Source organism: Micromys minutus, assembly GCF_963924665.1.
Source record: "Micromys minutus genome assembly, chromosome: 19".
In the NCBI taxonomy this organism is placed as follows: domain Eukaryota; kingdom Metazoa; phylum Chordata; class Mammalia; order Rodentia; family Muridae; genus Micromys; species Micromys minutus.
Window position 1 is genome coordinate 25,389,250 of NC_137954.1, and position 17,636 is coordinate 25,406,885.

The following is a 17,636-nucleotide window of genomic DNA, read 5'->3' on the forward strand; positions in this document are numbered from 1 at the left end:
TTCCTGCCAGGGCCTCAGAGCATTTGACACAGAACAAACAGTACAGAAAAGCAGATGAATTTTTATCTGCAGACTGTAGCACTCTCCTCAGAAACCTAGAGGAAGCATGAGCCACAAAAGCATCAGGTACAGAGGAACTGAGTCACACCATCAAAGAACTGTTCCTAATTGGCATTTGTAGAACACTCCACCCAACAACAGTGAGTACGGAGTCCTTTCAAGTGCATAATGAAAATTTACCCTTATCCCTTATTATAAAACAAACCGTGAAAAATGTTCTATGGCCATAATACTGGAAAAAAAAAACCAACAATAACAACAAAAATCCATGGGTCAGAGAGCAAGTCTTAAAGGCAACAAAAGAATTGTAAACAGAACAACAAAAGCCGGGGGTCACGGTAAAGGAGTGGCCTCAAGTGAAGCTGTTGGCATCAAGTGATTGTGTCAGAAAAGTCATCGGAAGAAGAAACTTGAGAAGAGCATCGCGGGAGGGAGAGGTTGGGGCTCCCGGGGATTGGGAAGCAGGGGTATGTGTGATCAAAGTTCATTGTTGATGCATATGAAATTGTCAAAGAGTGAATGAAAGATTCTCTACTTTAAAAGATAAAAGCATGAATCAATAAAACCAGGAAGGGAAAATGGAGACGAATTCATGAAATAGAGAATCACTACCCATTAAGCTTTGTCTAAATATCTTATCAAAATAAACACTTATTTTTTACATAAATTAAAAAAAGAAAGAAAGTCGCTTACCTGAGATGCTCTTTGTGTGCATCCGTATTCATGGGCGATGCCCTTCTGTGGCTCATATTTCTGTTTCCTGGTTTGGTACCAAGGCACTGCCGACTTCATCTAATGATGTGGAAAATAGTCTCCCCTCTTCTGATGGAGAAGACTGTAAAGATGTTTCATTTCTTCTTTTTAAATGTTTGTTTATTATTGTTGTTATATTGCTATTGTGTGTGTGTGTGTGTGTGTGTGTGTGTGTGTGTGTGTGTGTGTGAGATACCGGCACATGACTGTGAAGGTGTATACACCCATGCCTGCATGTAGAGGCTGGAGGAAGTCACTGGTGTGTTCCTGTTCTACTTTTTTGTTCTATTATCTTCAGATAATATCTCCCATTGAGCAGGATACTAGCCATTCCAGTTATTATGGCTGGCCAGTGAGCTCTTGAGCTCTTCCTGTCTGTGTCTCCAATGCTGACACTGCAGACCGTGTAACCATGCCAGGATTTTATGTGTGTGCTGGGACTCAAACTCAGGTCTTTATGCTTGCAGCCACTGAGCCCCTGTTTTATTTCTTCCTGAAATATTTGGTAGGCTTTGCCAGCGAAAGCATCCTGGCCTGGAGGCCAGCTTAAGATGAATTCCATTTCTTTAATAGTTAAGAGTGGTTTGTTTCTTTTTATCTTGGATGAGATTTTGTAGTTTGTGGTTTTTGAACTTGCTCATGAGAGAATGCAAGACTGTGGGTGTGAGGAACAGAAGAAACAACAGAGCTGGGAAAATCAAAACCTGAAAACTACAGAAAAGCAACCCAAGTGCGTGTTTATCGTTGTGGGGACAGCTATGGTTCTGGCTCACTGGGAGCTCTGAAAGCTGCATGCCAGTCTTTACACTGTGCTTTAGGACAATGGCTCCAAATAACCGACCTGCATTTGTTGGGCAAGCAATTGAGTCTTTTGCAAGAGGGTTGGTAGAAGGAGTCATGTTTACCAGTTCCAGGAACAAAAGCCAAGGCTTTTGTGTTTTGATGTTTTTGTTTGTTTATTTAAAACTTTCTCCTATGGGAACTATTCCGATCCATTTGCACATTTACATGGACTGTCTAGGGATAACAGGAAGTTAACAAGTCAGTAAAGCAGCAGCAGAGAGGGAAGGCTGGAGCCGGGCCTCGGTTCTTAGCAGTGAACAACCTTTGCCAAATGGCTCCCTCTTGAGTCATCTCTGCTTCTGCCTGTGCTGCAGCTACGCCCACAGCCAACAGTTCTCTAAGGTGAGGACTGGTTCGCTTCCCTTCTCTCGCCACAGACACCAGGCAGCCACCACAACCTTTCAGCTCACAGCTCTCAGAAAGGACGTTTCTGTCGTCCATGGCTACAACATTTAAGTGTGTGTGTGTGTGAGAGAGAGAGAGAGAGAGAGAGAGAGAGAGAGAGAGAGAGACAGAGACAGAGACAGAGACAGAGACAGAGACACAGAGAGAGAGACAGGAGGAGATGGTGGAGTGTCTTAGTTACCTTCCACTTTATTAACTAAGGTAGTATCTCTTCTTAAAGCTGGAGTTCTATGGCCTGAGTTAGGCCTGCTTTCCCTAGAGACCCACTCTCTGCCTCCGAGAATGAGGATTAGATGTGATCCCAAGTCTTGATGTAAGTACTGGGGACTGAATTCCCACTGGCATGCTTGCATGGCAAGAGCTTTATCCAAGCTCTCCCTGAACTTTCAAAAGGAATCCTGAAGTATTGGGTTCGGTGAGGTAGACAAGCGAGGGAAAGGAAGAACAATACTGTGGGGACTGTGGACCTCAGAAGATAGTCAGGGCACATTGGTGAGGGTCCCTGCTGTGTGCATGTGTGTGGTGATTCACACCTTTAATCCCAGCACGAGATGGGCCAAGTATAAATGCACGTTGAGCAAAAGAACTGGAAGTCTGGAACATGCTGAAATTTTGTTGGGTTTAACACTAATGGCTGGACTCCTTTCCTAGGAGCAACTGTTTGTAGTTACCAAATATAACATTTCCGTCATCTTCGGTGCAGATTTATCTTGGTAGATGATTAGGGGGTGGGGTCAGTATGATTGTCCTGACAACAAGAGGGGACTGTGGCTCTCAGAAGGCAGAACAAACTTGAAAAGTTGCCACAACTTGCCCCCAGAGCCCCTGCCCTGCCCTCTCACCTCAGAGACTCTGACCAGCCTGAGAGCTCACCCACATGGTCTCCAAAGACATCTAAGAAAGAGCTACCTTGAAAGACAGCTTTGATGGCTCATGCCTGGAATCCTGGAATTTAGGACGCTGACACAGGAAGAAGAGAGTTCAGGGGCTGGGCTACGTGAGTGTCTGTCTTTACACAGCAAGAAAGTATCTTTTTTTTAAAAAGTATTTTCTTTCATTTTAGATTTATTTATTTTATGCAAGTACACTGTAGCTGTCCTCAGACACACCAGAAGAGGGCATCTGATCCCATTACAGATGGTTGTGAGCCACTATGTGGTTGCTGGGACTTGAACTCAGGACCTTGGGAAGAGCAGTCAGTGCTCTTAACCACTGAGCCATCTCTCCAGCCCTAACATGTATCTTCATTGTATGTGTATTGGTGTTTTCCCTGGATGTGAAAGTCTATGCACCATGTGTAAGTCTATTGCTCTCAGGGGCAGAGGAGGGTGTTAGATCTTCCAGAACTGGAGTTGTAGATGGTTGGTACCTGCTATGTAGGCTCTGAGAACAGAGTCTGAGCCCTTTGGAAAAGCAGAATGTGCTTTTAAGCCACTGTGGAAACAGGCATTTTCACTTGATGCACAGAGAGGCAAGATTTTCCCTCTCTCCTCTCCTCTTTCATCAAATGTAGAACATTTATCAGTAGCAGTCAAAAGAGCCCAGAGACAAACAGCACAGGCTTCAACAACTCTTCCCAGGATTTTCCACTGGATACACTGGAAGCCTGGATCCTGGAGAACAGCAGCTGCTTGTTTGCATACTTGACGGAACCATGGCAACCATTTCCCATCACAGGGTCAGTCACAGGACTAATGATGTGACCCAGTAACCAATCCAAGCTGAGGAGACCGGCTGCCATGGCGACAAGGCTGGGGACCATTTCTCCGGAAGGGCAGTGAGAATGGGGGGAGCAGGCTGATGGGTGGGGTTGATGGGCGGGCGGACTCCCGGCTGCTCCTCCAGCTGCGTTGTTCCCATTCTCGACCAGGATCCAGCAAGTTCCTCCGGAGTTAAATCCAGAGCCCCTTCTCTGTCTACCTATGTGCACTGTCTATGTTTCATCATCCGTTAGCTGGCTCCATTGCTGTATCTTCATATAACACCAATCATCCCTTTAAAGCCCACCAAGAATTGCCCAGTGCTTTTTGGATAAGAAAAAAAAAAAAAAAAAAAAGAAAATCCGTTCCCTAAAAACTACATCAATAACAAAAACAAGGTTAAGAACAAACAAATAAAAATGACACACAGAGCTAGACACCCCCCCCACCCCCCAGAGACTAGGCCTAAACAGATCTGCATGGGTCTGGAAGCCCATTTCCCACACAGATGCTCTGTTGGTTTTCTGAACATGGCCTAGAATTCCACATAAGCAGCTGTATTGCAAACCTTTCACTGTGGGGGTCCCTGCTCTCGCTCTTCCTGCCTAAATTCAAATGCTATGTCTCAAGCCTGCAACTGTGGCAGAGCCTGCTGTGTAAACCAGCTGGGGTCCCATGAGGGGAGGGCGTGTCTCTGCAGAGAAGACCCTGCTCCACCCTCGCCCAGCCTGACATCAGTTTTCCTTCTTATCAAAATGGCTGAAGGTGCCAAAGTGATAGCATTTTATCAGGGCTCCAAAAACGATGCTCAGATTGTTCTGAAATGAGCAGAGGAAAGACCTAGTACAGGGAGCAGTGTGCGTGCACACACACACACACACACACACATACACACTCCCCATAAAGCTGTCAAAGTCCAAGCGTGTTCAAAAGCTTTGTATGCAATGACTTAGCATTTGTATATAACTTCTACACATTGTCCTTATACATTCTCTTCATCTCTAGGTGCTTATAATGGATACAATGCGAATAATTGTTATACTGTGTGGTTTAGGGACTAAGGACGAGGAAAGGTCTGTGTGCGTTCAGCATAGATGCAACCACAGTAGGCCTAACTACACTTTCAACCTGCACCCCTGAGGCCGATTTTGCCTGTATTTATTTTCCCAGAAGAGACCTTTACAAGTGATTGAGAGACTTGGGTGGGGAGCCCTCTAGTGGGAAAATGAGGAAAATTTCCTTCAGTGATTTTTCATATATTGTCTTAATCTTGCCCAGGAAGCTAACCATATTTTCTTTCCTGTGTTGGGGAAGGTGTGAAGAGCTGAAGTAATATGTTCACGGTCTCAGCAGAGCCAGAAATGCCCTAGCTCTGGGTGGAAATACAGAGCCTACCCATCAGGCACCCCTTTCCAGAAGGCTCCTCACTATGCCGTGCCTCCACTGAAGTCCTGTTTCTTCCTTAGCCAATCCATCGCCTACTGCGGGGCTTTGGGAGGGCTTTGTCGTGATGTGTCTTTCAAGGTTCAGGACCCCTGAAACCTCTGTGAGTTAAATATTGTTCCTTGCCTTGCCAGCCAATGGGCTGTCTTAAGAGGGTTTCCCCCGAATTCAAAGAGAGTAGTGAGCAGGTCCGAAAAGAAAGGGCGGGGCCCAAATGAAGGCTCTTACACTTGCTAAGAAATCCCACCACAAGACACCAGAACTCCTTTCCTTTTGTGACTGTCCCTAGAAGTTGAATGTAGCCAACAGGAGATATGCTTTTAACCCAGTCCTTCAGAAAGGGACCAAAGGCTCTGAAATGAGACATCGGCCTGCCCGCTGGCCTCCTGGCAGTGCCGCTCTGTATTCCGTTACTCATTTCTTTTCCGGTTGCTCTGTCTATTGGGCATGTACAGCAGGATAGTCCTGAGAACTCATCCGTGTGACCTTGGCAGGAAACCTGGCCTTCCGATCTCTGGGTCCATCTCTCTGGGACCGGAACCAGGGCATGCGCTTATCTTCCAGTCTCTGCTCTTACAAGCTCTGTGGTCCGGGGAAACTTCAATTTGCTGAGCTTCAAGTTTTCTTGCCCATGAAATGATGATTAAGCCTCAGGGCCTCGCTGAGAGAATATAAAGTAACGTGTCCGCGTTTATTAGCTTCATTCTTGGTTTTAAGCAGTTACATACAGTTTTTGAATGCTGCTGCTGAGTACACTGAGGAATGGCGTAAGGTTGGGGTTATAAACTGCTTTTAAAAAGCCAAAGTGTCACTTGCTTCTTACAGACTGCATTGTCAGCTTATTAGCAGCAATTGAACTCAAGACGGATATGTCTCTCAATTGGTCTTATTTGATTTTTGAAATAGGAGACAGGGTTTCACTATGTAATGAGGCTGGCCTTAAACTCATATTGATCCTCCTGCCTCAGCCTCCCAAGTGCTGGGATTGCAGGCATGAGACCTCATGGTTGGCAGCAGATCTGTCTTTTGGCAGTCCAGAAGACTCTTCCCCCATGATGTCACCTCTTGCTCTCCCACCTTGTCACGCAGATATGCAAATTGTCACACTCTGAATGGCCCAGCTTCTCCAATTCAAAATGGGGTATGTATGTGTGGGTGGGGTGGATCTGCCAGAAGACTCCATAACTCCTGGCTCTTGGCCAGCCAGACAACACCAGGAATGGGGTTTTCCCAAGCAGACCGATGCTGGTTCCTCCAGGGACATATTTTTAGATTTTTGAGTGCAGAGTGGGAAGGCCAAAAGAGACCAGCATCTGGCATCAGAGAAGAGAATGTTCATTTCAGACAGTGAGGGACAGGCAGGCTCTCTCCCACAGACTGGAAGTTCCACAAAAGGGAAAGGTAGCCGGGACCTTTTAGACTGAGGAAGTTGGTGCTGCTTGGGGGACTACGTGCGGGCCTGTGGTTTCTACTTCCTGAGATTGTTCTCAGTTGAGACAGACTGTCCTGGGAGACAGGCTGTCTCTGTAAACATTCGTCTTGAGGCTGACTAACGTTAGGTTGAGCAAGGTCAGTTGTAATCTCACAGGAATTCTGTTTTGCACCGGGGGCTCTCCAATCCTCTATGGACCCAAGTGACTAGCTCTCACCTGTGGCAGTGCAGTGGCTCCTGTCTTGCCCCTGCTCTGGCTAGGAGCTGGCAGGCGAGGTTCCAGAACTGGGTAAGATCAAGCAGCAACAGACAGTGAGGTTTTTGGAAGGAACTTCCAAGGTCAAGTTGGCAGCCCCTTATTTCTGTGTCTCCTCTCTCTGATAGCTTTCTCAGGCATCATTCGCCCTGAGGCACATGTGCAGGCACACACATAACCAGGTGAGTGGAAGATGGAGTTCAGGACCTCCTGGAGGGGCCTGCTGGGCTCAAGTTCCAGGACTAGGTCTGTTCTCTAAGAGCACAAGAATTGTCCTAGCAGAGACTTGGGCCAAAGTCTTGAGAAGTCCTGGTCTACTGAGGAGTAGCATCCCATCTGTTACTGTTCCTGGAACAGCAAGCTTCTGTCCCCTGCTGATCCCAATCCCCTCCCCACTCCTAAACCCCCCCACACCCCCTCACTTCTCATCCAGGAGCTGCCCCCTGTCTGCATTCCCACCTACCCTTTGTGTCTTCATTTCCTGGCCCTCACACTGCTTGGGTATAGACTTGTAGGTAAGAACAGCCATTGGGAAGAGGCATCCTGTAGAGAGATAGGATCCCAGAGCTTCAGACAGCTCAGCCCAGTGAAATTATTTTAAAGGAATTTTTCCAGTGTAAAACAAAACAGAGAGATGGCTCAGTGGTTCAGGGCACTGACTGCTCTTTCAGAGGTCCTGAGTTCAATTCCCATCAACCACAAGATGGTATAAATAATCTTAAAAAAACAAAACAAAACAAAAAAAGAAACAAACAAAAACCAGAAAGTGAAGAAGGGACTCAAGTGAGCTGCAGCCATGATAGAAGGAACTAAGGCAGAGACAACTCCAAGTCTGTCCGTCATGGACATCAGCTCTGAGTTCACCTGTGACCCGTTCCAGGCTCTAAGAAAGCACTTCGAGACAGACCCCCAACCCTAATGAGGTGGAGGCCTTGGCTGATGCACTCAGTCTGACAAAATAACAGATCAGGATTTGGTTCCTATATCAACTGCAAGAGATGGAGTTCAAGCAGTTGTCCAAGGCCCACACATCTGAGCTGGAGTCAAGGGAAGATACTTTGTGGCCTCAATTTGTCAGAAGGGATAAGTCAAGGTGTAACCTAGTTTGTTTAACATTCTATCAGCATGAGGTTTGTGAAAGTGACTCAGTGTCCACTGGATCAACTAAGCAGAACCCCAGGAGTCCTCCCAAAATGACCCTGGACTGTCTGAAGCTTTGGGAACCCTGGAGAGTCTCACACTCTCTTCTGGGTACCAAAAGCAGGAATGGCATGTCACAGGATTTCTGACTCCCTGGCATATCTAACATACGCTCTTTCTGTTAATGTTTTTTCAACTTGTTGAGGCAGGGGGATGTTGGGTCTTATGTCTATCGATGGTATATTAATAATAAACCTAGCTGTTCCCAAGGAACAACAAAAACAATCCCCTGACATCTCTTAAGATGAATGGAAGCTAAAAATGAACAATGTAAGAAACCAGCATCCTACAGTAAGGAACAGGGCTTTGGGAGGAAGCCGAGACTCTAAGACAATGGTCCCAGGAAGCAAATGAACCTGATGACCTTAGGTACCACCCCTTCCTCGCCAGTGGACAAACTCCAGAGGGACTGGTGTTAGTCTGAAAGTGGCTCTGGAAGAAAGTTAAATGAGTGTCCTCTGTATTTGCCCTCCATAAGCCCATTTACATCCTGCTAATCCACCCTGCTCCAGGAAGTCATTCGTTGATGACCAAATTTTCGTTCCAGGATGGATGGCATAGGGTGTGACAATGGTTAGAACTCCTGTCTCTTCCCATGCTGTTCTTTCCATACTAACAGCCTATCCCTTCAAGGAGTTTGCAACCTGGACCTTTCTTGAAGCAGGCACTGGATGAGGGTTTCCTTCTCCGTCTGCCTCGGCCTCTGTGATTTGTGATTCTTTCTTTTTCCCCCAAGGCCTGGTTCCAAGTCCGTTGATGCACACAGGGTCCCTTCTATCCTTCCTGGTGAGTCCCTCCTTGTTACCTGAACCCGTTTCTCCTAGTTCCCACACTCATCTTCCTATTTTTAACCTTTGCCTACACAACACCCACAACCTTTCCTTTTCCAGAGCTTCAGAGTTAGGGACGCCCACCATCCTGCAAAATCCAGCCCCGGAGACGGCTCCATGCCCTTTGCTCAGGCTTCCTTCTCATGGTGAAAGCTGATAAAAGCCCAGTTACCATCTTCACATTTTCAGTTGCTTGGCAGCAGGGGTTAGAAACAGCTACATTGCTCCAGTCTTTCTGGGTGCATTAGTTCTAGGGCCTGAACCTCCCAAGGAAGTTCCCATGGGAGCTCAGCACCACCCTCCCCACCCAAGTGGGTGCCCCCATGGCAGTAATAAGCCAGCCTGGCCATTCCAGATCTTCTGTCTGCCTGTCAGGCTCAGGATTTTTTTGTTGTTGTTTTTGTTGTTTGTTTGTGGGTTTTGTTTTTAATTTTTTGTTTTTTTTTGGGGGGGGGAAACAAAGTTTCTCTGTGTTGTGTAGAACTGGCTATCCCGGAATTCTCTCTGTAGAACAATCTGGACTTGAACTCATAGAAATCCACCTGTCCCTGCCTCTCAAGTGCTGGGATTACAGGTATGTAATCCACTCTGAATTCAGCTTTTTTTAAAAAAGATTTATTTTTATTTTATGTCTATGGGTGTTTGGGTGTTTTGCCTGCATCTATGTCTGACCTGGATCAGCAGGTCATTCTTCGGTGATAGCATCCTAATAGCCCAAGGATGAGAAATTAAGAAGATAGAGAGGTTTGGGATCAGGAAGTCTTGTGCAAGCTGATGACATACACAAGCAAGTTTATTAAGAAAAACAGTATTCATGGGTATAGTCTTTAGTCCCAGAACTTGAGGGATAGAGGCAGGTGGATCTCTGAGTTCAAGGCTAACTTAACCTACAGAGAGAGTTCTAGAACAGCCAGAACTGCATAGTAAAACCCTGCATTGAAAGAAAAACTAACAACAACAATAATGCAAGAAATGCAGCATCTTACACACATTCTGTGGGGGAAGACAGGACAGAGTTAACAAAAAGCTATTATACAATGGAACACAGTCGGTAAGAAGCTACATAAGCCATGGGGCACAAAGGGAACACAGTGTCACAGCCTTGGGACTCATATCCACAGCCCTATATGGTGGGAAGAGCTGGGATCTCAGGATCTGAAGCTTCCCCGCTCTGTTCCTGATTAAAAAGATGCAGTTATATTCCTTCTCCACATACGAGAGTCTCAGGCCAAGCCTTTGATCAGCCTATCCCTCAACATGTCTGTGAATCGCGTGCATGCTTGGTGCCTTGGAGAGCCCAGAGAGGGCATCAGATACTCTGGAACTGGAGTTGCAGATGGTTGTCGGTAGTCAGCTGGTGCTGTGGGTGCTGGGATTGAACATGGGTCTTTTGGAAGAGCAGTCAATGCTTTTAAGCACTGGGTCATGGCATTAAGCTCTCCAGGCATGAGCTCAGCTTGTTGTTTAAAGCTCAGCCTTTAAGTGTAGGCTGTCTCCTAAAAACAGTAGGTTCTCTAGAGTCCCAGCCCAGGAACCCTCACACAGGTCCAGATTACCACTTTCACAACCTCCTCTTCCTGTTGAGGCAGACTGGAAAGGAAAACTTAAGGGGGTATGAGAAGGGAAGAGGCTCCTGGTTTGCCTTTCCTCCTGGCTGAAAGTCATACAACTTCAATGCAGCCCACAAAGTCCAAAATTACCTGCAGAGAAATTTTTTTTATATAAACATTTCAAGCACAGATGTAAAATGCAATGCCTTATACTTGCCTAGGACCAAGATGTTTGTATCTTTGCGTTCCTTGGTGGAAGGAGAGACCCAATTCCCATAAGTTGTCTTTGACCTCCATACATCATGCACATGTACAAGCAACACACACACACACACACACACACACACACACACAGTAATGAGAATGTAAAAAAGAAGTAAGAAGTCACGGAGCATGTAAATGATCTTTGTAAAGATACCTAACTGCAAGTCTCACTCATGCCTTGGGATTGTGTACTCTTTTTTCCTACACAGCCCTCTTTCTAAAACTCACTTCAGTCTGAAAGTGGGCATTCCTTATCTCAATAAACTTGGTATATTTCCTTCATTCTGAAAATCTTTTCTATAATGAAGTCAAGGATCTGTCTGCACCTGAATGGCAGAGAGGAGAGGAATTCTTTAGGCTGCTTAAGACAATGCTCTCTGCCACAACTGTCTCAATCACGAAGCATAAAAGGTAAGAAAAGGCCTTGATAAATTCCATAGCTCTGTATAGTAAGGGCATCTTGTGTCATTCTTCAAGAAAAGTCAGTCACTTGTTAAGGTGGTGTTGTGTGACACTATTCCTGGGGACACATGGACAAACATCTACTCATCCCAGGTAAGAAACTGACAACAGACCAAAGTAACCAAAGTAACTGAAGTCCAACTTGATGAATTGATGAGTTTATTGGGGTTTCTTACAGGACTGTGAGTGAAGGGTTACAGATTAGGAGCAGGGATGAGTCAAAAGACAGTAGCATCACAGTCTTATGACTGTGACAGGCCTCCCAGTGACTCATGAGAGCTACCTGTGCTTAACCTGCAAGCAGTTCCACAGCTCAGAGACTCCTTTTGTAAACAGTCCTTACAGCTTAAATAACCACGAAGAAGGAGGGGGCAGTGTGATCTGGTAAGTTTCAGGGAATTCCTGAGGCTTTTGAGTTGTTTGCTCCCTTTAGATCTTGAGCCTTAGGAAGCCTCCCTTAGAACTTCCTGAGTCTTAAGTAACTTCCCTCCAGGATGAAATGCTTCAATTCAGAGGAAACTGCTATACAATAGTTGGGTGTCCTGGGATGAGACTGCTTTCAGTCAAGCTCATATACTTGCTAGCAGCTTTGTAACATTTCTGTGTCCTAGGTTCCACATCTGTAGGATGATGTCTGTCACATCAGGATGACACATGGTAAACATTCAACATCAGTGACTAGGTACTCTCTCCAGTTCTCCTTTTTGGTCATTAGCATTTCCTGCAGATTATTATTATTTCTCTGGGAAACATTTTCTCTTGTCAACCGAAATTTTTCCAGGTCCAATGCTACCACCCATCTTCTACCTGTTACTGAGCACTTGGAATGGCTGTTAACAGAGTATGTATGTTCCAGGAGTTCACTGTAGGTGTTTAAAATATTTGCTGAGTACTTGCCTCCTCCTTATAATGTCACAAGCACCAGGGGGAAGCTTTCTAAACTATCAATCCAAGCATGTTACTTTCTTGGCTTACACTGTTCAAGGATTTCTTTAACACTTCAATAATTGCTAAATCCTTGTGGTGGTTTGAATGAGAACGAACCCCATATGTTTGAATGCTTGGTCTCCAATTACTGTTTGAAAAGGATTAGGAGGCGTGGCCTTGTTGGAGAAGATACAGGCTTTGAGGATTCAAAAGTGATGTGAAACCCAGTGTTTCTCTTTATGCTGCCTGTCTATGGATCAGGATGTAAGCTCTCAGCTACTTCTCCAGCTCCATGTCTGCCTGCCTGCCACTACACTCCCACCATGATGATAATGGACTAACCTCCAAAACCGTAAGCAAGCCCCCAACTGAATGCTTTCTTCTATAAGGTGCCTTGTCTGCTTCACAGCGATAGAATAATAACTAAGACACCGCCTGACCTTGGCCCGCACGGCCCAACCTTCTCTCTCTGCATTCCAGCACTATCTTCATTTCACCAACAATTCCACTTTCTTAACAATCGCTGCTACACCATAACCTTCGTGTTATCACCATGTACTGACTTATGCCCTTGTTGATGTATTCATGTCACCCGGCTGGAGTCTAAATTCCAAGAGAGCAGAGGACATGAATGTTTCCTTCACTATCTCGTGCTCAGTTTCTAGCCTGGGACATTGAGCTCGTCTCAGAGTAGAAAGTCAAAAAGAAAATGTGTTGAATAATGAAGTGGACGTTAGTATATAAAATATCTCTGTCTCATGCTCTCTTAAATGAGAGTGACTGTGCAAACGGAGAGAAATGATTGCCAGGTGAGCAGATGCTATCCAGGTAAATCATGAATCAAATCTGGCTTCGTTTCATTTGCAGCCTCCCTAGGGAGTCCCAGTCCCCACCCCGTCAATATCTCAAATTCTTTCCTTAAAGCTCAGCGGCCTGGTGTATTAATTATTTTTCTATTTCTGGGATAAGACAGCATGACCAAGCTACTTGCTGAAGTTTATTTGGGGCTAACAAAGTCAGAGGAAGAAGAAAGAGCCCATCACCATTGTGGTAGGGAAGAGAGTCAGCAAGCAGGCTTGGTGCCCAGAACAGAAAGCTGAGAGCTCACATGTTGGACCACAAATAGGAAGCAGAGACAGTAGAAGTCTTTAGACTTCCAAACCTACCTTCAGGAATATTATCACCTCTAGCAAAACCATACATCCTAAGCCTCTCCAAATGGATCACCAACTGAGGACCAAGCAATCAAATGTTAGAGACTTTAGGGGATATTTATCATTCAAACCATCATACCTTGTCTCCTTTAAACATAATCTTCATGTTTTTGCCGCAGTACTAAATTTTGTATTTGTAGTTTTGCATTCTTTCACATAAAGGGATATCTAAAATTGTACTCTCCAGATACCACAAAGCTGCTGTCTCTGGCAATGTCTATTGCACTGTTACAGGCTCCTGGGTTGTTTTCAGTTTGGAACTCAGGAATGGTAGTCAAACATATCGTACATATCTCTCAACACACACCAGACACACTTGCTGAGGGTGTGCACCTAGGTTACAGCGTTATAACACCAGAGTGATGCCCTAAGCCAATGCCAGGTTACCTTACCGCTAAGACTGTGGTGCTTAACCAACATTCGGTACAGATAGATTTAATTTTCTAAACATGTATTATATTTGCTATTTGTTCTGCTGGTGTGTGAAAGTATCTATCAAAGAGTTTGTTTTGGCTTCCAGAGTCCATCCTGGCAGGGAAGGTGTGGTGACAGGAACAGGGTTAGCTGGTGACACTGGATCCACAGTTAGGAAACAGGAAGCATGGAAGCCTCTGCTCAGCTTTCGTATTCATCTTATGCAGCCCGGGCCCTCTAGTTCGTGGATCAGTACCAACCAGACTTATTAACTGAGGCTAGAATCCAATCAAGTTGTTGGTCAAGACAAACAATCAGAGTTATTGTGACGGGTGTGTACAGGTTTTTTTTTTTCATGATTTTAATTTGTGCTTTATTTGTATCAGCATGTATGAAGTGGAAACTTCTAGTTTTTTGGGAAAGTCAGTTATGTCAAATGATGGCTGGCTGGGGCACACAGGCGAAAGGACGTCTTCCCGAAGCAGACACAGGTGGAAGGATGTTTTGATATAGCAAACACAAGAAAGGACACATGAGGAAGGAGTGTAAATATGATCCACCGTGGAGATGAGCACTGAGTGTTGGTTTGGTCTGCTCCGACACTCATGCTGCATTGGTTCACCTTACACAGCGTTGTTGAGCTCAAGCTGTAGTAAAGCCACCATTGAGAGACACTCGCCCAAGAACTGCAGGCAGCTTGCTGCTTCCACGGCCTCTCCTTAGGCGGGCTGGCAAACCTTGCAGTTCTTCAGGACTGGATTACAGCTGCTAAGGGGACTGGACTGTAGCTGTCAGTGTGTGTGCTGACGGCCTGCCTGAAGAACTGGTCTGCAGCTGCTGAGTCAGATTTCGTGTTTGCTATGGGACTGAACTGCTGAGAAAGAAGATGGAGCTCACGCCGAAAGAACTCTTGCTGAGCAGGTCCACTTCCCACATCCTAATAACTTTTCTCTTCCACTACCTCTGCTGGGTGGTGGCTAGAGGAGAGGTGAACCCTTATTTAAAATAGGTTGCAAAAAAATTTATGCCTACATATGTATCTATATTTTACAGAAAAATTGTATGAACTCGACATTTTACAGGTCAAACGCAGCCAGTTTCACAGTTGAACTAGTGTTTGATGACTAACACACGTATTTTCATTGATGTGTGCTTTTCTTTCTTTTTCTCTCATGTATTACATTCCAGCCACAATTTCCCCTTTCTCCACTCCCCTCAGTCTCTCTCCCCCATCTACCTTCTTCTCAGCTTTTGAGACAAAGTTTCCTGTGGGTCATTCTGGTCTCAAACTTCCTGACTGCCTCCTGAGATTTACAGGTGTATGCTACATGCCCATCCTTAATTCTCTTAATTAATCTTTTTGCTCCTAGTGCTGGGGGTTGGAACCAGGGGCTTACATTTGATAGTACGACCCAGCTTCAGACCCACAGCCCGTGCCTGAATTTTAACAGGATCAAACTCATCTTCTGTGCTTAGTGTTTACTGTATCTTGTTTAACCAAAGTCAGAAAGGCATTTCATCTAGTATTTTCTAGACACTTTATTGTTCTCCAATTTACATTTAAGTTAAATATACACTTGTAATTAGTTTTTCCATTATTTTCCAATTTCGTTTTTCTATATGGATACTTAATTTTCACATCTCATTTACTGGCCAGATGAATTACCACATTTGGCATAAGCCAAGTATCAGCTATTCGTGTACCTCTACTCTGTTCTGTTTGGTCAGCCCATCTAGAATTAGTAATAAATATACTGTCTTAATTACTGCGGGTTTGTAATAAGCTTCCACACTGTTTGGCTCATTATCTTCATCAGAATTATCTTAAGCAGAGCCATGTGTAGTGGCACATGTCTTTAATCCCAGTATTTGGGAGACAACAGCAGGTGCTCTATATGAACTCAAGGCCATCTTGCTCTACGCAGTGAGTTCCAGGACAACAGACAGAGCTACCTACCTACCTACCTATCTATCTATCTATCTATCTATCTATCTATCTATCTATCTATCCATCCATCCATCCATCTCTTGATTTTTGTTGCCAGAGGGATAAGTGTTCATCCCCATTATGGTAGAAAAGATATGTATGTGGTGTGTGTGTGTGTTTGCATGTATTATCTTGTCTAGAGCCAACAAGAAGGCTCAGTGGGTAAGGAACTTGTCACCAAGTCTATTTGAGTTCATTTCCCAAGACTGACTTCCCCAAGTTATCCTCTGACCTCTATGTGTGCACTCTGGCATATGCATAACCCCTAAATAAATATAATTAAAGTATACTGACAATTTCTCTCTCTTTCTCTCTGCCTCTCCCCCTCTGTGTGTGTGTGTGTATTCGTGCATGTGTGTGTGTGTGTACATTTCAGCTTGCAAAATTACACAAAAGAAAATCAAGAACAAGAAGGAACCTGTTAACATTTTTATAGGATTGTACTGAGCCTATTTATCAGTTTGAAGGAAAATGGATACTTCTACAGTGAATTTTGCATCTACAAAATAGACCTTTTCAAATTATTTAAACCAAATTTTCTCAGTAGGGATTTTGTACTCCTTTTATATTTAATCATAGGTATTTCATTCCTTATATTTGGTAGAAGCAGGCCTCGTTAAAATGTCATTTTCTAACTAGTCGCTGCTGGGAGATAGGAATGAAATTTATTTCAGTGTATTGATTTTTTTTTCAGCCAGCATTCTTGATAAATATTCTCATTAATTTGAATATCTTAGGGATTTTCTATGCTGCCAAGGGCATCCAGAAATAAGCTTTGCTCCTTCTCTTTCCAGTCTATGTACCTGTTGATTGCCGCTCTTCTGTAGAAGTGGCTAAGAGCAGTCATTCTTGTCAGTTCTCATTGTGAAAGGGATTCTGACCCAGGGTAGCAGGATTCTCCCCAGTAGCAGACCCTGAGACAAAGACTTGAGTGTAAAGCTAAGCTGCTCACATTTTTTTATCCCAGTGCTGAACAGCAGCAGACAAAGGGCAGCCATGCGGCTGGACTCTGGACCTTAGTATTGCCGATGAATGACTGTGACTCTCCCAGCTCAGAGCGGTCTCACTCAAGACAGAAGTGGGGATTCACACATAAAAGCTTTCTTGTGCCAGGATAGAGCTGCCCTGCAGGACAGGGCAGGAAGGAAGTCCTTAGCACTTTCACTGGCAAGAGTAGAAGTCTTTTCAGTGTATTTGTTGTTCTTGCAAAGGACCAAGGTTCAGTTCCCATCACCACAGTCATGTCTATCTTCAGTTACATGAGACCTGATGCCCTCCTCTGACCTCTCTGGGCACCAGGTACGTACATGGTGCACATACACATGCACAGGCAAAAAACTCATACACATACAAAAGGAAAAGGAAAAGAAAAAATAGTCAAGCAGCAGAAGGAAGTGCTCAGGCAAAGACGTCTAGATATTAACAGCTGGAAGTGGGACCTCATCCACAGGAGGGGTAGAGGAGAGTTTCTGAAAGGATCACCAATAAGGACCTTCACCATGTTTCTATTACAAATAACACGGGCTGTCTCCAAAGAATCACAGCAGCTGCCAGAGTCTGAATCTCTTTAGACAACCTACAAAAATCAGTTAAGTTGAAATGGGCACAAAGAAAGACGTCAGAGTTAAGGCACAGAAGACCACAGACTGATGGCAGAGCACTGCCATCCAGCCTCTGTGGTGCTGAAGTTCTATCTTCACCATCAACACAAGGAACAGCGGTCACCAGCAGCATCTTGCCTGTTAACTCTGGCTTACAAAGTGCAGTCACCACTCAGTGAGAGCCAGGGATGGACATGACCCACACCAGGGTTTGTTACGACCACACTGAGCAATACCTAAGTAAAATGTTGGTACTCGAGGTGGGGGTGGGGAATCATATATCAAAGTTCTAGCT